Genomic DNA, 22,175 nt, shown 5'->3' with positions numbered 1-22,175 from the left:
TGTAAATATGTATGCATCCAATATAGGAGCCACTAAATATGTGGAGCAAATATTAATTAACACGTTTAAAGGGCAAAATACGGGGCAATGCAATAACAGTAATAGACTTCAGTACCTCACTTTGAACAATGGATAGATCATCCAGACAGAAAATCAACAAGAAAATATTGGACTTAAACTACATGTTAGACCAGATGGACTTAACAGATATATATAGAACATCCCACCCTACAACAGAATACATAGTCTTCTCAAGAGCACATGGAACATTCACCAGGATAGATCATATATTAGGTCAAAAAATAAGTCAATAAATTTAAGAAGATTAAAATCATATCAAACATCTTATCTGTCCACAATGATATGAAACTAGAAATCAATTACAAGAAGAAAATTGGAAAAGTCACAAATATGTGGAAATTAAATAATAAGCCTCCAGACAACCAATGGGTCAAAAAAGAAATCAATAGGGAAATAAAAAAATATCTTCAGACAAATGAAAATGCAAACACAACACACAAAAGGTTATGAAACGAAGGAAATGCAGTTCTAAGAGGGAAGTTTATAGCAATAAACACCTACATTAATAAAAATAAAGATTGAAATAAACAACCTAGTTTTACACCTCACTGAACTCAGAAAAGATGAATAAACTAAGCCCAAATTTAGTAAAAGGAAGGAAATAACAAAGATCAGAGTGGGAATAAATAGAGACTAAATAGAGACTAAAAAGAGACTAAAAGTACAATAGGAAAGATTAATGAAACTAAGAGCTGTTTTTTTTTAAAGATAAATAAAATTGACAAACCCTTAGCTAGACTAACTTAAAAAAAACAGAGAGAGAGAAGATTCAAATAAATAAAATGAAAAGTGGAAGAGGAGATATAACAACTGATAACACAGAAATACTAAGGATCATAAGAGACTACTATGAACAATTATACACCCACAAATTGGACAACATAGAAGAAATGGATAAATTCCTAGAAACATACAACCTACCAAGACTGGATCATGAAGAAATAGAAAGTCTAAATAGACTGATTACTAGCAAAGAGATTGAATCAGTAATAAAAAACCTCTCAGCAAGGAAATGTCCAGCACCAGATGGCTTCACTGGTAAATTTACCAAACATTTAAAGAAGAGTGACAGTCAATACTTCTCAAACTTTTTCAAAACATAGAAGAGAAGGGAACACTTCCAACATCATTTTAAGAGGCCAGCAGTATCCTGATATGAAAGACAGACAAGGACACTGCAAGAAAAGAAAATGACAGGCAAACATCTCAGATTATATAGATGCAAAAATCCTCAACAAAATATTAGCAAATTGAATTCAATATTACATTAAAGAGATCATATACCATGATCAAGTCAGATTTATCCCTGGGATGCAAAGATGATTCAACATAGGCAAATCAGCCAATACGATACACCACATTAACAAAACAAAGATAAAAATCATATAATCATCTCAATAGATGTAGAAAAAGCATTTGATAAAATGCAATAGCCTTTCGTGATAAAAACTCTCAGCAAGCTGGGTATAGACAGAATATTTCTCAACGTAATAAAGGCCATATATAACAAGCCTACTGCTAACATCATACTGAACAGTGAAAAGCTAAATGCTTTTCCTCTAAGATCAGGAAAAGACAAGGATGCCCACTTTTGCCACTTCTCTTCAACATAGTACTGGAAGTCCTAGCCAGAGCAATTAGGCAAGAAAAAGAAATAAAAGGCATCCAAATTGAAAAGGAAGATGTAAAACTGTCTGTATTCACAGATGACATGTTATTATACACAGAAAACCCTAAAGATGCCATCAAAAAACTGTTAGAACTAATAAAACAAATTCAGTACAGTTGCAGGATACAAAATCAATGTACAAAAGTCAGTTGGATTTCTATACGCTAACAATGAACCATCAGAAAAAGAAATTAAGAAAACAATACCACGTTACAGTAACATCAAAAAGGATAAAATGTTTAGGAATAAATTTAACCAAGAAGAGGAAAGATCTGTATAGTGAAATCTAAAAGACATTGATGAAAGAAATTGAAGAAGACACAAATAAATGTAAAGATACTCTATGTCCATGGATTGGAAGAACAAATATGGTTAAAATGTTCATAGTACCCAAGGTGATCTGCAGGTTCAATGCAATCCCTATTAAAATTCCAAAGGCATTTTTTACGAAAATAGAAAAAGCAATCCTAAAATTTGTGTAGAATCACAAAAGACCCTGAATAGTCAAAGCAATCTTGAAAAAGAGAAACAATGCTAGTGGAATCACAATTCCTGATTTCAAAGTATATCACAAGGTATAGTTATCAAAACAGTATGGTGTTGGCAGAAAAACAGACACATAGATTGATGGAATAGAAAAGAGAGTCCAGAAATAAATCCGTCATATATGGTCAACTAATTTATGACAAAGAAATCAAGAATATATAATGGAGAAAGGATAGTCTCTTCAATAAATGGTGTTGAGAAAATTTGATAGCCACATGCAAAAGAATGAAACTGGACCCCCATCTTACACAACACACAAAAGTTGACTCAAAATAGATTAAAGACTTGAACATAAGACCTGAAACCATAAAACTCCTAGAAGAAAACATAGGGGGTAAGCTCCTTGACATTGCTCTCGGCAATGATTTTTTGGATTTGACACCAAAAGCAAAGGCAACAAAAACAAAAAATAAACAAGTGGTACTACATCAAACTAAATAGCTTCTGCACAGCAAAGGAAATCATTGATAAAATGAAAAAGCAACCTATGAAATGGGAGAAAATGTTTTCAAACACGTATCTGATAAGCAATTAACCTCCAAAATATACAAGGAACTCGTACAACTCAATAGCAGAAAACAAATAACCTATTAAAAAATGGGCAAATGACCTAACTAGACATTTTTCCAAAGAAGACATACAAATGACCAACACATACATTGCTCAACAAAATCAATCATTAGAGAAATGCAAATCAAAACCAAAATGAGATCATCTCACACCTTAGAATGGCTATTATCAAAAATACAAGAGATAACAAATGCTGGCAAGGATGTGGAGACAGGGAATCTTTGCACACTGTTGATGGGAATGTAAATTGGTGCAGCCACTATGGAAAACAGTATGGGAGTTCCTCAAGAATTAAAAATAGAGCTACCCTATGATCTAGCAATCCCACTTCCAAGTAGATATTCAAAAGAAATGCAATCACTATCTCAAAAAGATATGTGCAGTCGCATGTTCATAGCAGAATTATTCACAATAGCCAAGACGTGGAAGCAACCTAAGCACCCAATGACTAGTGAATGGATAAAGAAGTTGTGGTATATACACACAATGAGATATATTGTTCAACACTAAAAAAAGAAGGAAATCCTTCCATTTGCAACTATGTGGATGAACCTGGAGGGCATTATGCTAAGTGAAATAAGCCAGACAGAGAAAGACAAATACTGCACATTATCACTTATATGCAGGATCTAAAAAAGTAAACAGTCAAACTCATGGAACTGGAGAGTAGAATGGTAGAACGTTACTTGCCATGGGGATGGGGGTGGAGGAAAAAAGGAGAGGCTGGTTAAAGGGTACAAACGTTTGTCACCAACTAATCGCCCGGAGGAACTCAAGGGGCTTAGGAAGCATTTAACTGTTTGAGAGATGCAATCACTAACACCCTGAACCACACTAAGCCCCACTGCATGAGCCAGGCCTATGACCTTTGCCTCATTTTTGATGCTAGGATCTTCTCTCTGGGAGGGGCTTCCGCCTTACTACTGTAACCTGTAGTGTATCCAGAAGCATGTTTTCCAACTGAGCCTGCCCAAGCGCAAGCGAATGTCCGCCTCTCCCTTTTGAATATTCGTTCTCCATTCAAAATAAAAGGCCCCTGCTATCCTGTGCTCAGAGACAGCCAGGACTTTGGAAATGATTCTGCGTGGCCTCCTATTTGCTGCAAATAAGTTCTACTTTGTGTAACAACTACATCTGGTCGAGAGTCTGATTTTAACTCGACAGTAGGTGAACCCACTTCTGATTCAGTAACGCTTTCAGTTATAAAATGAATAACTTCTGAGTATTTAATGTATAACATGGTGACTGTAGTTGATAATACCATATTGTACAATAGAAATTTGCTAAGAGAGGAAAACTTAAGTGTTCTCATCAAAAAAAAAAAAAGGCAAATAGGTGAAGACATGCATGTGTTAATTAACTCGATGGTGGGAATCCTTTTACAACGTATACGTATAACAAATCATCATGCTGTACACTTTAAATATCTTACAATTTTACTTGTCAATTATACCTCAATAAAGACAGAAAAAGAGGCAGGAAGAACCGAGTTTAGGTGACATTAATTTTTCCATCTGAAAATAGTTCTTGGTGACCTCTTAGCCTAGGGCAAAGATGAGAACCAAAAGGAAGAAAGGGTACTATCCCACTCCTCAAGGTAGTGACTCCCCAGTATGCTCCTGAGTCTACACATGTCAAGAGGAGGTATTCCTGACTGGCTCTTACGTTCTCTTTGCAAGCACTGCTGGGAGAGGTATAATTATTGGCCAGACTCACGTTTGTACTTGAAGTGCACGGAGAGTTTGGACATGTGTTCCATCAGGGATTAGCAAACTATAGCCTGTGGGCCAAATTTCACCCACTGCCTGATTTTATAAACAAAGTTTTATTGGAATGCAGACATATCCATTCACTACATATTGTCTATTGCTGCTTTTGCTCTACAATAGCACAGTTGAGTAGTTGAGATAGACCTTATGGCCCACAAAACTGAAGACACTTACTATCTGGCTCATTTCAACAAAAAGTTTGCTATCCTTGATCTAAAGGATCCTCCTATGCTGTAGGAGGTCATGGATGGAAGATGTCAGACCAGAGTAGGCAAGTACAGCTGAAGGTGTAGAGACAGGGCAGTCTGTATGTGTGGTTGTGGTTGTAGTGACTGTAGTTAACAAATGGGAAGGGAGATATGATTTCAGGGAATTCCCTCTGGGGTCCATTGTGAGATTTGAGACCAATTTTTCTGTCATTTGCTTGTTGCAGAAAATTATTTACTGGCTTACTTTCTTTAAAAAACCTTACTTTGATGCAGCATATTTACAATATTAGTGCCATCTGAAAGATTTTATTTGACTTTGTGGGAGATCAAAATTGGCCACCCTGAAATATATCTGTTTACCTTGATTATTTTCTCTGAAAGAAACTTTAACCTTCCCCCAAATTTATGCCACATAAAAGTCACAGACTGGGAGGGTTCTTGCTGAGCCCATTCTTTCCAAAGTTCTGTTTACCAAAACATTTACATTTGTAAAGGTATCTCCCTCTCTGTATTGGGAAGAGCGGGGGATGGGCTTATTTCTGGTAACTCTTATCAGTACAGAAGGAGAAGACTTAAATCTACATACTCTTGATTACTATGATTTCTGTCTCTCCAGCCACATTCTCTACAGGTGGCCCCTGTAAAGAATTGTCTGACAAACATTTACATTTCCCTCTCCATGTGATTTGTCTTCTTCCCCTCTGAAATCCCAAACTGCTACCACTCCCAACATACTCCTTTGTCTTTAGCTGAAGATGGTATTTAAGATGAGAATCACCGCTATTGTGTTGAGAAACTCAGTTTCCCTGGTTTCTCCCATGTATACATGCTATTAAACTTGGTATTATTTTCTCCTGCTAAGCTGTCTTTTAATTATTTGGCCCACCATAAGAACCTTAAGGGAAAGGGCGGAGGGGGATTCTCTCTCTTCCCAGACAGTTTATAGGTGGAAATTTCAGCAAAGAGCAAGAGGTACCTTTTAAAAGGTCGCCAGGTCCAGATATATTTTCTTTAAGATATCTCCTGTGTTTGTGTATGTGTGTGTGTGTGTGTGTATTTTAAAGATATTTCTCAGACATTGTTCCAATAATACATATGTTTGGATCCAGGTTAAAGTATATAGATTATTATAAGATATAAGCTGTCTGACCATATTTAAGGACACTCTGGGCTGTTTATTTGTTATGTGCATCCTTCAGCCCTGACAAATCCTGAAGGACCAAACACTACACCTCTGTGCACTTCAAAGTTCCTGAGTTCTTACTGTTCAAATTATAGCAATAGCTAAATTCTCCCTTTCTGTTTGCCTGTCCTTTGTCTGTTTCCACAGTCCTCCTGGCTGTGTAATCACTCATTCTCTCTCATTTATCACAGCCTCTCCTGGTCCTGACTGCACTATCTCCCCATTTTTGTCATGGTGCATTGGTACATCACAAATACAATTAAACCTCTTACGATACTGCGGCTTTTGGCCAGCACATCCCAGCTTCAAGGTTGAAAGATTTCTGATATTACCTCTGATATCAGTTCTTTCCCATTTATCGGCAGTGTCCGGACTAATGTAGTAGTGTTGCATTAATTAAAGGAAGCATCTAGCAATACTGCTGTTTTTGCCAGTCTGACACTGAATCGGGAACTTGATGCCTGCTCATGTTTTAAGAACCATTTATCACCCATGTCATCCCAAAGCAGCCAGCTGTCTGAGCCAAGCCTCATTTGCATTTCATCAACCACAGGCTCTTTTTCTCCATCTCACTCTCGAGTCTTTGTATAGCAGCTCTAATTTTTTTTAAGCACATTTTTCAAAGAAGGAGCTTAGCTAAAATTAGTATGCTACGTAGAAAGATGATTTGAATACCAGACACAAGTCTCCATACTGACTGTGGCCAAAATAAGTAACAGAGACTGTGCATTGGATTTGCTCTTTCTCCTGGTGAGATGGGGAGAGTTATAACCACTACCCCACTCCCCAATATTACTATATGAATCCCATCAATATTCATACTCGATAATAAACATACAGATTCAATTTCATTTCTGATTACAAAAACAATTTTTTCAGTAACAAATTAAATGCATTTGATTCAATTTCATCCTTCATTTCGCACTTGGCCCTCTATTCTATTCAAGCTCTCCAATCCCACATTATATAACCTTCTTCTCTACTCACCAAATCTTTTAAAGACATATTTTGACAATGGCTCAAAATTTCCCAAACCAGAGGAAAATCAACTTATGAAACTGTGCAACTTGAAACTATTTTGTAATAAGTTTTGCACTTGTCTTCATAATTTCAAAACCTGTATAATTCACACATACACCTTTTCCTTTTCTTATATGCAAGTCTTTGATGTATCACCCTTTTCTATGTATTTATCCAAACCTTAATACCACTTCAGAAAACTTAGTTTTTTCCTTTCCAAGGCAAAGTAACAATTTCCCATTTCCCTGAATCATCTTCATAGTAAATACCTTTTCAAAAACCTCATGCAGAATGTGTGTGTGTGTGTGTGTGTGTGTGTGTGTTTATAGAGAAAGAGAGAAAGAGAAAGATTATGTTAACTTGTGCCGTAGACTTGTCCACCCTCAATATTTTGCCTAAACCAAATCTCTGGAGATCATATTTAGGGGCAATCATACCCTTTTATGTTTTGCTTCTTAACCCAGATGGTCAGCAACAGTGGACACCTGTCTCTCACTGAGAACAGATGAGAAAGGTCATTTAACAGCCTTCCCTGATAATGTCCTTTAGTCCCTGTGGGCTTGGTTTCCGATTCCATTCACTGACCTAGAAACTTGAAAGCTCTGTCCCCATAACTAATCCCTTGGGATTTCTTGTCCTCAATAGGTAATTATTTCAACAAGTTTCTCTCTGAAAAGAAATTGGTCTTTTGGAATTCCTATTAAATTGAATAGGAAAATAAGAACTTTGTATATAGTAAATTTAGTTTATATCCAAAGCACATTTTAAGATCAATATGCTTTAAATTTTAGTCAGCACATAACATTTAGAGCAAAAGAACAAATACTTTTTAATAAACCCTGTAAGAATAGGTTTTAATTTGATTATTTGGATAAGTGTGATTTATTAGTATGTATTTGTTAATCTTTCTTTTTTTTTTTAAGTAATTAATTTTTCCCCCAAAGCCCCAGTAGACAGTTGTATGTCATAGTTGCACATCTTTCTAGTTGCTGTATGTGGGACACAGCCTCAGCATGGCCAGAGAAGCGGTGCGTCGGTGCGCACCCAGGATCCAAACCCGGGCCACCAGCAGCGGATTGCACGCACTTAACCACTAAGCCACGGGGCCGGCCCTGTTAATCTTTCTAATCCATTCTCAAAACATCTTGCATATTTAATGCAGCAAAATGTGTTTCAGTAGGGAAAGTTATGTTCTAGAATCCCTTTTAATTCAACCAGGATACTATAAATTATTGTATAAATAATATAAGTTTATTTTCCATTGACTTGAAAATACCGTACTCATACTTCTGAACTCACATTCATCTTTCAAACAGTAAACTGGTTTTCCATAGCTTGTGTGTTGCCATATATCCCCAAAGATTCATGAAGGAGACATTTATTCTTTTACATTTTTTTATATCTTCTTCTAATGCCTTTATTTTCTACCTATTTTCCTTCAGATTTATGAACTAAGACCTTAATGCTTGAAGCTGAAACTTTTTCCCTCAGCTTATGTACATGTAAATCTCTTTTTACATTACAACAATTCTTGCCATATCCAAGTTTATTAAAATATGTTCACATTTGTTTAGTTGGATTGTTTCATCAACAACATTTTTGTAAACACTTCCCGTTTGACTACTTTAATTTGCTTTCATATTTTTTTTATGATCTATGCAATATCACATATTTTTAGAGATGAAATAGGGGCTTCTGACATTAAGAAAAATGGATTTAATGAAACCAGCTCTTTTCATTTCTGAGTAGATTATTATGTCCCTCTTTAGCAAAAATATAATCAAATTGCAATGTAAGATGTCTGTTGGTGGTAGGATGGATTGTTTTAAACACTGATTAGGTATGTATAGTGAGCCGTTTTTCAGATAACATTTTTATTTTAGAATAGTTTTAGATTTACAGAAAAGTTGCAAATATAGCACAGAGAATTCCCATATACCCCACATCCAATTTTCTCTCTTGTTAACATCTGCTATTGGTAAGGTACTTTGTCACAACTAAGGAACCAATATCGATACATTATATTAACTAAAGTCTACTTTATTCAAATAGACTTTTTTCAGTTTTCACTGAATATCATGGAATCATTTTGATAAGAGAAAAATTTTATGGTATATATCTATAGGTTGAGCACCTTCAAAAAAAAAAAAAAAACATAGACAGGAAGGAGGGATGAGAGACCCTTCTGTCTCAGCTGAAACTTTGAAGTTCACAGTGCTAAACCATGGCGTTTTCCTAAATTCATTAGCTATGTGATCTTAGTCGAGTTACTTTGCTTCTCTCAGTCTTAATCCCTAAGTAAATGTGGATAAAACAATAATGCCTCTCTCATAGAGCAGTGGTAAGTTTTCACTTAAATGTTGCAGGTACAGTTCTCAATGCAGTGTCTAGAACATAGCAAACTCTCAATAAATGTACTCAATAAATGTTGGCTATTTTTCACCATTATTACTACATTTGAAGTCTGGGGAGCAAGTAGCCCGAGAGTGTTCAGAATGACAGAATGTTTGCGTTGCTTCAGACTGATTAGTATGTTCACACAACTCACATTCGCCTCATCTCCAGGTAAGTTTGCCAGAGCAGACACCTGATCTACCGAATACCCCCATCAGGTATCCAGCAGTGAAAATGAAATGAGAAAGGGAAAACTGGTCCACTTGGTCTGGCTATACTTGTGGCTGAATTCTTCATTTTTAGTCAAATAACAGTGATGTTTTGATCTTCAAAGTTTTGTTTTATCATTTCCAAAACATCTGGGGATTATCGTGGAATAAAAACTTAAAATTCTGATAAAATGTGGAAAGAATTCTTTTTTTTTTTTTTTTTCCAGTAGGTACTTTGTGACGGCAACTACTTTGCATTGTGCATAGAACAAAATATGTTCTGGGCATTCCCAAAATCTAACATGAGTGAAAAGTCCCTAAACTTCCTAATGTCCTCAGATTTGCACCATAAAGCCTCAAACAAAGATTTGATTTTTAAAAACTACCTTTCTGGGGCTGGCCTGGTGGCACAGTGGTTAAGTGCACACCCTCCACTTCTGCGGCCTGGGGTTCCCAGGTTCGGATCCCGGGCGTGCACCGATGCACTGCTTGTCAAGCCATGCTGTGGCGGCGTCCCATGTAAAGTAGAGGAAGATGGGCACGGATGTTAGCCCAGGGCCAATCCTCCTCAGCAAAAAGAGGAGGATTAGCATCGGATGTTAGCTCAGGGCTAATCTTCCTCATACATACACACAAAAAAACAAGACTACCTTTCTTTGAGGAAATGTAAAAGGAAAAATGAGACAAAAATAAGCCCCAGCAAGAGTTTTGAAGGGTAGAGTTTTGACAATATTATCCAATTGAAAGATGCAAATGTGGATTAATTTCAAGCCATCAAAAATTAAAGAATAGCTACAGTTGTAACAATGAGCCAAAAAAATTGGTGTGTGTGTTGGGGGAGGATGTTAGGCAGGGATTTAATAGCCATTCAGTTACTTTCCAATAGCAAGATTTACAAATTGTGCATTGGAAATAAAGATTTATAAATTAAGAAATCCAATACGCAATCCACCCTAGGATAAGTGCTGCTCTGTATGCATAGATCCTGTTTGAGCCTGGCTTTGTGCTTTGTCAATCATAACAACGAGTGATGGAAATAATAAGAATGTGCACGGAGCACTGTGCTAATGATAATGTGACTGGTAAGAGCAAAAGAAAGACCATTATTTTTAAGCAAAATATAATCTAATCAAACATTGGATGGGCTTATTTTTACTTAGATTTTATAACTATACATTTATAGCTATAAAAGAAAAAACTAAAATTTTTGTTAAAAAAACCTCTTTTGTTGTTACAAATCTGAATTTTTCTAGCCTGTAAGTTGACTTTATATAAGTTGATTTTTTTGATAGCACAGAGTAGACTTTTTGTAAACAGAAATGAGGGTGCTCTGATTAAACTGTAGTATGATGTCTGTTCTTTCCTTATGTGTCTATCCCTTTTTTGTCCAAGATTCCTCAGAACATTGTCTTTCACAAACCAACACAAATCTCTTCCACCACCTTCTCCCCAGAATACCCCAAAATCAATCAATATCCACAAATCTCAGATACACAATGTTAAATTACTACTATCACTGGAAACCAGTATGAATTATTGAACATCAGAAAGAATTCCAGGAGTGGTGAGCACCACATGGACCTAATTATTATTTGTAGGGCATTAAAAAAGTCAGAAGTTTGGGTGCTGGCCCCATGGCTTCAGTGGCCTGCATTCACGGGTTTGGATCCTGGGAGTAGACCTACATCACTCACTGGCCACACTGTGGCCGCGACCCACATATAAAGTAGAGGAAGATTGCCACAGATCTTAGCTCAGGGTGAACCTTCCTCGGAAAAAGTCAGAATTTTATCTAATTTATAAACTCATGCATATTTCGATAATGGACATGAATAACTTATAGTATCACTTTGATTTACACATCTTTGGGAAAACTAAAGAATAAAATGGTATATAGTTACAAGTACATGGTCAGCCTTCATTCATACTTTACGATGTTCGAAACACTTGTCTAGTCTGTATTTCATGTAAATATGCAGTAACTAAGTGGTCAGGACTTCAGATGTCACATAGGGAGGAGACTCCTTTCTATACCCCATTCTACCATTGGTTTATGTGTACTTAACTTCTCATTTCCCCTTCCCTGAAAAAGAATTGTACCACATAAATTCATTTATTAAAGGTGTCGAGGGCCAGCCCTGGTGGCTTAGCGGTTAAGTTAGGCACACTCCGTTTCGGCCGCCTGCGTTTGGTTTCCAGGTGCAGACCTACACACTTGTTGGTGGCCATGCTGTGGCGGTGACCCACATATACAATAGAGGAAGACTGGCACAGATGTTAGCTCAGGGTGAATCTTCCTCATCAAAAAAAAAAAAAGAAAAAAAAAAGGTGTGGAGGGATAGATACAGAACCATTAATGTTGATTACCTTAATGCAGGAGAGATTGGAGGAGGCAGAAGATGAGACTATGAGGAAAAGGAGATTATTGTTCTCTTTTTTTTTTTTTTGAGGAAGATCAGCCCTGAGCTAACATCCATGCTAATCCTCCTCTTTTTTCTTTGCTGAGGAAGACTGGCTCTGAGCTAACATCTATTGCCAATCCTCCTCCTTTTTTGCCCCAAAGCCCCAGTAGATAGTTGTATGTCATAGTTGCACATCCTTCTAGTTGCTGTATGTGGGACGTGGCCTCAGCATAGCCAGAGAAGTGGTGCGTTGGTGCGAGCCCTGGATCCGGACCCGGGCCGCCAGTAGTGGAGCGTGTGCACTTAACTGCTAAGCCATGGGGCCGGCCCTATTGTTTTCTTTATACAACTTCATACATTTTCACATTATACAACTTTACATTATTCGTACTGATACAAAGCTCACACATTATTTGTAATTGAACACCAAAAAGTACTAAAAAGCTTGTGTGTTTAATGTACTATAAAGGAAGTACAAAATCACAAAGGCAAACTTTTATTTTATTCCTCAGATTATTGATCCTGATACAAGTCAAGCCATTCAGAACTTGCATGGAGATAATTAGACAAAAAACTATAGAAAAAGGAAAAAAATTGAATACATTTTTCTTTGTTACTTAATCATTGTTGATAGACTGAATGCATCTAAGTTACAGCTCCTGAATTAGAGCTGATCGTTTCTTGGAGAGTGGTGAGGGTGGATAGGGAACAGAGTGTGTTTTGAAAGATGTAAAATTTAGAGAAGCTTAATTTAAAAGCCGCTTGTGTGTCAAATAGCCATTAAACATGATTTTCATGATTTTAATATAAGTGAATCTGAGCTAGCATATGGACTAAGTTTCTTTTAAGTTGCACATGGGTTTAAAATGTAGGAGAAAAAGATCACTTGGAAAATATGTTTTTGGTTTTGAAGAACTTCCAAATGTTTAAAAAGCAGTTTCCAAATCAACCATATCCATATGCATCCAGGTCTTCTCATCCTCCTATTGAAGGATAGAAAGAACTAGAATTGGGGCAAAATAGCTAGAGATGTGATACATATGCTGTAAAACTAAAAATCAGTGATACTCCAGGGAACTGGTTAAAAAATAAATTTGGTCCTTATGGAAACTTTACCTAAAGAATCTAATACTTTTATTCTTAGTGATTTAGGATCATGGATGATATTAATCTGTCACAAAATGATCCTATGACCATTTCCAGAAGTGGAAAAATGCAGAAATAGAAAATGTGTATAATATTGCTATTTTATTTTGTTCCAAGTTCTGTTACTATCTGTGGAAAACAATGTTCCAAGATAATGAACATTTAGATGAATTATGACATGAAATATCATTTTCAATGCCTTATACATAGATAAATTGATAATAACAACATTTTTTGGCATATGGCTTCCAGATACAGTGAAGTTTCCCTCATAACATCTAAAAACTAAATACATGTGTATATTCACTTTTAAAAAAGTATAAGGACATTAATTTTTGTCAGTTATTTGAAACATTATTTTAAGAATAAGAAGTTAGTTATATTTTAATTAAATTTTTAATAATAAGCTATATGTGGGCAGTTACCAACTGTTTATCTAAATAATGGATAAAATATATTTTGTTCTTATTTTTGTGTTAGATGAATTTGAATATACAGGTGCAAAAAAAATCAAACAGCACTACAAATAAAATATGAGTGTGCCAATAATTCCCAAACATCAAATGATATTCAATGAACTTCCACACACGCATTTGATCGTCTATTAAAATTAGTTATAATGGATTTTGAATTAGATTCAGAAATGAACACACCATTTTCCTATCTTTTTAGTCTTTGTTTGCTTCTTCCATTTTCACTACCTAGACTAATAGATAAGTATGGCCAAATACATTTGTGATTATTTTCCTAATTCTTTTCTGTACATTTCTTTTTCATCATTTTAATTATGTTGAATTTTTAGAGGCCATTGACTATAGATCCCATAGTAATACTCATATGTATGTTTGGGAAATTATTGTGTTTCACTTATCCAGCATCAAATATACTGTCAGGTAAGTCTGATGATGAAAGTAATACTTTACCCTAAGAAGGAGAACTCTATAAGAAAATACATTATTGCATAGTGTCAGGTATGTGGCCCTTCTATACACTCTTATTTTGGTTATTGCTACATCTTTTTGCCCTTTCCTCTTGGGAGAGTGTGAATAAAAGATTATTCTTCACATTTACTCATCGTATCTTCTCCTACATGACCACCTGGTATATATTAAGGAAACAAAAATAAACCAACACACAAAAACGAGATACAAATAGGTGATTGAGAGGGTGAGAAATTAAATGTGGTGCAGGTTAAACTATATACTGTACAAGGATGCCAAAGTAGTGCTTTTAGATGAACTCACTTTGGATAGAGATGTGGTCAAGTGATGTATTTACTAGTTCTTTTTTAAAGCAATACGTGGATCTGCCTTTGGAGGAGAGTCATGGAGTGCAGTAGGCTATCTTAGATTTCTGTTGGGGTTGAGATGAGGTGGATTGAGCCAAATGGAGGTATAAATTTCCTAAAAGATATCTTGGCTTCTGTCACATTTATTTATACTTTAAAATGTATTTACTCTGCAAATAGATATTGAGCACCTATTACATACTAGATAGTGTTCTAGGAAATTGGATATATGAGTTAACCAAACAGATCAAGTCTGCCTTCATGGAGATGGGAGAGTATCACTCAAACCTAATTTTTCTTTTCCATCCCCTTTTTTCTGGCTCGGGATCTCCTTACCTTTATCTGGGCTTCTTTGGTCTCCTAAGCGGTAATTCTATTTTCAGTGCCACCTTCTCCAATTCAACCCAAATACCAACATCACATTCACTGTCCTAAAGCAAGACTCTCCACTGAAAAATAACTTCAGTTGTTTACATTTACATCTAAAAATTTTTATAAATTCTTATACTACATTTTAAAGTCCCCTGCATTCTCATTATAATCACTAATAAACTTATTTGTCTCAACTCATGTTCTACGACATCCCAATGTCTTCCATACCTGCACATCATTCCCAGCCGCACTGCATAAGTCTGTAAGCTCCATGAACACAAGACTTAAATTTGTCCATTTCTTTCCTAAGTACAGTGGGCTTGGTACAGTCCTGGTATACCAGCAGTTATTCTGTTATCTATCGATCTTACAACGTATTACCGCAAAATTTAGTGGCTTAAAAACAAAAACAATATTTTATTTTGCTCATGAATCTGCATTATGAGCAGATTATGAGTTGGTGGGGTTGGCTTGTCTCTGCTCTGTGTGGCATCAGCTGATGCACTGACTGGGGCTGGAGCATCCACGTCAAAGATGGCTTACTCATACAGCTTGTAATGGGTGCTGGCCATCAGCTTGGAGCTCAGCTGGAGTTGTTGTGCCTTGATTCTGCTCCATGTGGGTCACTTCTCATCGTTGGTTGGGCCTTACAACACGGGAGCTGGGTCCCAAGAACAAGTATTCCAAGAGACAGGAAGTAGAAGCTGCCAGTCTCTTAAGGCTTAGGCCCAGAAACTAGCATAATATAATTTCTGCTATATTCTATTAATCAAAGCAGAGCCTTGCTAGATTCAAGGGAAGGAGCATCAAAGATTTTGTACCCATCTTTATTCTGTGACAGAGGTACTTGAAAATTGTTGACTAAATTATTATTTAACATCTCCAAATATTTGTTGCATTTCCTACATCCTCGTGCCTCTGCTCCTCTATTTGTCCTTAAGCGGATGACTTTATATCTCTCTTAATCCTTCAGGGAATGCCTTTCTACCAACTTTACCTGCCAACGTCTTATGTACTACCACCATGAAATTGGTCATATTCCTTTACACTTATTTTGTTAATTTTTGTGTGTTTAATTACTTTATCATCACTAATCACAATCTGCTTTGCTAAATTATAGCAAAGCAGAGCATGTGCCTGCCTCTCTCGTTTGATTTTTGGATTTCCTGAGGTTAGTAACTATGTTTCATTCTGTAGGTATACTTAAATCAATGGAAAGATGGGGCTTCTCCAAACAGGATATAGAGGAGTGCAGTGAGTCCGTGAGTCTGTGCACAACACGTTCTCTTGCATGAGCTGAACTAGCAGCAGCAGAACTTCCACTATTTGTTTAAAACAGGAGACCCAGTCGGGCGAGTTCTGAAAACTCTTCTACCCTTTGCGGTTAGAGAATGAATGGCCAGTACTTTATGAAATGTGAGGTAAGAATAAGCTTTTAAAAAGTCATTAAATGGTTTTGAAGACTTTCAACCAAAATCTTAATGTTTTCAAATTCTCATGTTATAGAGCTAAAGATGAAGACTTTTAAAAGTATCTCATGCTTTCCTTCTTTCCATTGCTGTAATGTTTAAAAAGTTATCTCCGGGGAATGGACTATCCCAAGCCATGTACTCACATGCTTTCCTAGAACAGTTGATCAAATCCCATTTTTCTCAGGTAAAGGAAGATCCATCACATGGTAAATGGCCGAGGTGACTCTTTAACCTGAAAGACAGCAATTTCCCAGAGTTATTTGGCATAATCAACCACTTATAGACAGTCATTCCCTCACATTTATTACACAAGTTACTGGAATAGGAGAATTTAAACCTCGTAACTGAGAGGGGTTAGAGATAAGGGGTGGAGATTAAGTTAGATCATGGTGGACACAGAGGTGGGGACCGAAGAGAAATGCAGAGGCAATTATTCTCTTCCTATCTTAAATTTGAAATAAAATGTTTTAATTGTAGAGTTAAGGTGGAATTCTCACTGAAAGTGAAATATCTTTGTTGCAGGTGAAATGCATCTAGAAAAAAATATCGAAAAACTAGCAGCCATCCCTTTCAATTTTATCTATCTATCTATCTATCTATCTATCTATCTATCTATCATCTATCTCTATATTTACCTTAAACATAAAAAAGAAAAAAAGAGCACTGTTATTCATTTCTTAAAATCTGCTGACTCAGTGGACATACTGCAAATGATCTATGAAATGAGAGTCCTTGCACAAGCCAATGAGCTTTACAGCTCTGATGTTGATATTCCACTCTGCAATTCTGCACTTTACTATGTGAGGATTCTGTGTTTCATAATAACAAGAAAAATCTGATTGTGTTATTTCCATTTCTCATTTCACAGTCCCTATTGTAGAGAAACTATGCGCTGCCTCAACCGCATTAATCCAGGGTTTGAAAAATTGTCCTTGACCTTCCTCTGGATTTTCTGGATTCAGTACAAATACTGTTTAAAAACACAGGGGCTCAAGCATGGCAAATGAAACCATGAGGTAATTGGTTAATTGCAGGTGAAATTGGCCACTCACCTCTTTTACTGAAAGAGCAAGTGACTAATTGCTTTTGTGAATGCTTTAAGAGAACAAATTGCTACCCAATTATAGAGTAACATAGGTTTGGTGGGCATGCAGAGGCTCACGTGGGAAAAAAAAGCCATGATGCACATACGTATATTCCCTAGCACGGTTCACTGAGAGGACCTGGAAACAGTAATAACCCAATTTGGAAATTTGGAAATGATACCAGGGCAGGGACAGGAAAGTACAAGATGAACCTGGAATATGCTATTCTACTAGAAAGCAATGACATACTCGAAGAATGATAGGAACATCAAAAGCTCACAAAAGCCAACTCAAAGGGCTCCCACTGAACAAGTAGGGGACACAATGAGTATCAAAGTAAATAATGATAGTAATACATTACATCCCAATGAATACATTAGGAAACCATAAATCCATACTGATAGAGTAAATAAATGAACTAATTGAAACTTTGATGAGGAATGTGAATATGATATATACATAGTTTCACAGTACCTCCCCCCACTCTCCTCCCCCCAGTTCTCACCATTCAGAAAGGGAAGACATGTAATTTTACAGTGGAGAAGCTGGCAGATGTCACCTTAAATAAGGGATCAAAGTTTATCATCAACAACAATGGGACAAATCGAAATCATGTGGATGGAATGCAATGAGAAGAAAATAGCATTACTTCCATGATATTCCTGCCAAGGATATATAACCTGATTCTCATTATGAAGAAACATTAGACAAAACCAAAAGAAGACATTCTACAAAATAACTGGACTGTAAACTTCAAAGGTTTCAAGGTCAAGAAACCAATGAAAAATGGAGGAGTTGTTCCAAACTGAAGGAAAACAAGGCATGACAACTAAATTCAATGCCTGATTCTCAAATGGATCTTTTTGGTATAAAGACATTTTTAGGACTGTGGATTAAGAAAAATAATGTTCTTTCTACTGTACGTTCAATTTTTCTGTAAGCTTCAGATTATATAAGTTTCTCTTCTCATTCACGGTTGTCATTTGTTTCACTATTTCTTGGCATCTAAAGTGGGTCAGTGGATTTTAAAACATTGTCTTGTTACTTAAACATATTAAATATTTTAAGATATAGTAAAACAATTCAGTTCTTTTTACTCTGATCTATTTTATTAGAGAAAATGAAAATATAATTTTAGTTAGAATATATAGAGCCCTTTTGGGCTAAATCCTCACAATTTAGTTCTTTAGTTTTAGAAATGACTTTCTTTTACCCTAAAATTTAAAAATTATTAGTTTCAATTTTGGTCAACTAATTAAGTTTGTTATTTAAATAAGACATTATTATATGGGAATAAAAGCCCAAAATTCATTCTTTTATTCAATCAAAAAATATTGATTGACTCCTTATTTTCTTGCCAGCACTGGGAATATAGCAGTAAGCAAAATTGATGCAAATCTCTGACCTCATGAAGCTCATATTCTAGTAGGTAAGGTAATAAACATATAAGTAAATTACATTATGCGTTTCAGATGTGTGCTCAGTGGAGAAAATTCAAACAGGGAAGGAGGAAGGGAATAGTGGGGGCCTGTGCAACTTTAAATGGAGTGGTCAGGGAAGACATTGCTGAAAGGTAGACATTCAAGCAAACACTTGAAGTAGGTGAAGAACTGTGCCAGGCACACTTGGGGCTCATATACAAGTTTAAGTAATATTCTGGTTTAGTTAACATGGTGTGGTTTACCAATTTCCAGTTTATGTCAATTTTGCAGTGTTGCAAGAGACCATTGATTGAATTTCTCCGTGTATATATAACAAGAAAACAAACTTCTGCTTTATGGGGCTAAATGGCAGTTTGAAAAAAGAACAGTTGGACAACGTCTTTATTTGGGTATAATGTATGTAAAGAATCCTGTGTGAAGCATAAAGATATGCAAAAGTCAAAGGAAAAGTTGGGGAGAGGGTTGGTATCATAAAAAAAGGAATGACTGAGAGGAACAAAAGAAAGAAATGAAAGAAAAAAAGAAAAGAAGTGAGAGAGAGATTGGGAAAGAGAGAGAAAAGATAGGACAGGGAAGAGAAGCACGAGTAGATAATAAATCAAATGGAAGAAAAATCCCAGGGCAGAGGTTGGGTGACTTTCTCTAAAGGGCATATGGTAAATATTTCAGGTTTTACAGGCCAAAAGGGAGCTCTGTCACAACTACTCAGCTGTGCTCTTATAGTGTGAAAGCAGGCACAGGAAGTACATAAATGAAGGAGTGTAGCAATTTTTCTAATATGACTTTATTTATAAACACTAATGTTTAAATTTTGTATGTCACAAGACATGTCAAAATATTTCTCTTCTTTTTTGTGTGTGTGTGTGAGGGAGATTGGCCCTGAGCTAACATCTGTGCCAATCTTTCATCTATTTTGTATGTGAATCACTGCCGCAGCATGGCTTCATGAGTGGCGTAGGTCCATGCCCTGAATCAGAACCCACCAACCTGGGCCGCTGAAGCAGAGCAGGATGAACTTAATTACTACACCACTGGTCCGGCCCTATTTTTCTTCTTTTCATTTTTTTCAACCATTTAAAAATTAAAGGAAATATTCTTGCTATGGACTGTACAAAAACAGAGAGTGGGACTTGGCTCTCAGGCAACAGTTTGCTGATCCCTGACCTCGAGTAACAGAGACAAGTCATGTGAGTCAATACGGTGCAACGGGAGGTGGAAAGCAGTCTATCAAGTACCTGGATTCCTATCCTGGCTTGACAACTTGTTAGTTCTTTGATTCTAAGCAAGATGCCAACTCTGAATGCTTTACTGTTTTAACCAACGAAATGAGAGTGTTGAAATAAATGAACATCAAATTCTTTTCTTGCAATAAATTTTCTTTTGTTGCCTTTCAGAACTAAGAATGGATATTTTAAAGGAAAGAGCATTTGATTTCAATTAAAGTTCATTGCTTCAGTTCCATTCGTTGCAAAAATCCCTTCTTAAGACAAAAATCTTTTTCACCTCTTTGTTGTAGAAGTCACTGTTTTAGGCCTTTTAGGAAATTGGTGTCACCATGATTTCAAAGGTACCTTGCCAAAAAAATCCCTGAAATGATCACTCTCAAGTGTGTGAGCAAGGCCACAGTATGGCCTCGCAAGAAGTCCATAGTTTGTTTCTAAATAAAAGCAATTTTTAAGTGGGGTGAAAATTCTCACGCATAACAGTTTATCGCATTCATTCCAGCTTAGATTTCTTTGAGGGGCTGGGTGCATTGAAGTTTGGTGTTGTAATGACGAACATGTGCTGCTTGTTGAAACAGCTCTCTCTGCGCTGCTTCAGGGCAATGAGGGTGCAGATTCTGTTTTCCTATTGAACTATTTTTTCAGAATAACTTCAAATTTATATATTTAGCAAGGAATCATTTCAAGATATTTCTGACTTGTCTTTCAGAGATAACGTCTGTAAGGTCTAATATAATTATAAATGTTAATTCTATAAACTATATGGTGTTTTTGGATAGCAAACCAAAAGATACTAAAATGATTTAGATTTTGTTTCTAAAGATGTCTACAATAATATCTCTCATTCTACACCCACATCAAGTTTTAGAATCTATTTTCTCTTCTCCTCAAATCTAAGCCGACTGGTGACCTGGGTCTGACCAATAGAATTCAGTGGAAATTACAGTGTAACCTTTGAAACCTAGCCTAATGTGCAGCTTCCAATTCGTCTTTCTTGGAGTCCTTAGCAGCCAGGCAAAAAGATCCAGCTATTGGAAAGATGACATGGAGAGGGAAAGAGAGAGACGCCCAGGCAGCCCCTAGCTGTACCAGCCATTCGAACTGAGACACCATACAGGCGAATGAATTCATCTCAGGCATTCCAGCTCCTGCTAGCTCAACCTCCTAACTCACCCAGTCTCTAGCTGATAACCCTGCTGAACGCAGCCAAATGAGTAACCCCAGGAAATGCCATATGAAACTGAAGAAATGCCCACTCAGGCACACTGGCCTGCTGAATTCCTGACTCACAGAATTTTGAGCAAATAAAACGGTTCTGATTTTAAGCCACTAAAACATTAGGGTAGTTTCTTGAGCAACAAAAGATAACAAAGATAAATTTTACCCTAGTAAAATTTCCAAATGATCAATTATACCTCAATCTACACTTTAGGTGACTATACCCAGCTTATCATCAACTAGCTGCTATATGGTAAAACCTGCTGAAATCTGTAATAGTCACGCTATATGTCTTTCTCAATTTAAACAGTCATTGTTCTTCAGGCAATATTTCTTGCTGGTTAATATCATTAATTCAAAATGAAATATAACTAATAATAAAGTAGCATAGATAAAATTTTAAATTATCTACAATAAATTTAACAGAAATTAATTCTAGTTTATTATTATCAGAATTAGTCATTTGAACATCATGCCAGTAAAAATGCAATTACATTGTTCTGTGGAATGTAGTGTTCACTCTCTAAATAAATGTATTTTTTAAATAACTAATAAATCAGGAAAAGATGGAGATTTATTTATTCATATGTTACTGAAATTAAAAGAATTTTTCTTAACGTGGGGGTAAATTTGTACTATGTGAAACTATTTATAATGGCATGATACATCTGATTTTCATTTTAATCACAGCTTATTTGAGGTTGGTCTAATGTTTTCTTGATGCTCCTTCTTCAAGACAAGAAAGATGAGAGTAACTACTTAAATGGTGACACAAATTGATGTTAATAAATTAGTGCATTCATACAAGGACTCCCGATTTTACTGCTAAAAGCACACCATTATATGCAGCATTATGTGTGTAGTTTAAAAGGCACAC

Source organism: Diceros bicornis, chromosome 27, assembly GCF_020826845.1.
Source record: "Diceros bicornis minor isolate mBicDic1 chromosome 27, mDicBic1.mat.cur, whole genome shotgun sequence".
NCBI classification, from domain to species: domain Eukaryota; kingdom Metazoa; phylum Chordata; class Mammalia; order Perissodactyla; family Rhinocerotidae; genus Diceros; species Diceros bicornis.
Note: the sequence above shows the minus strand (reverse complement) of the source record.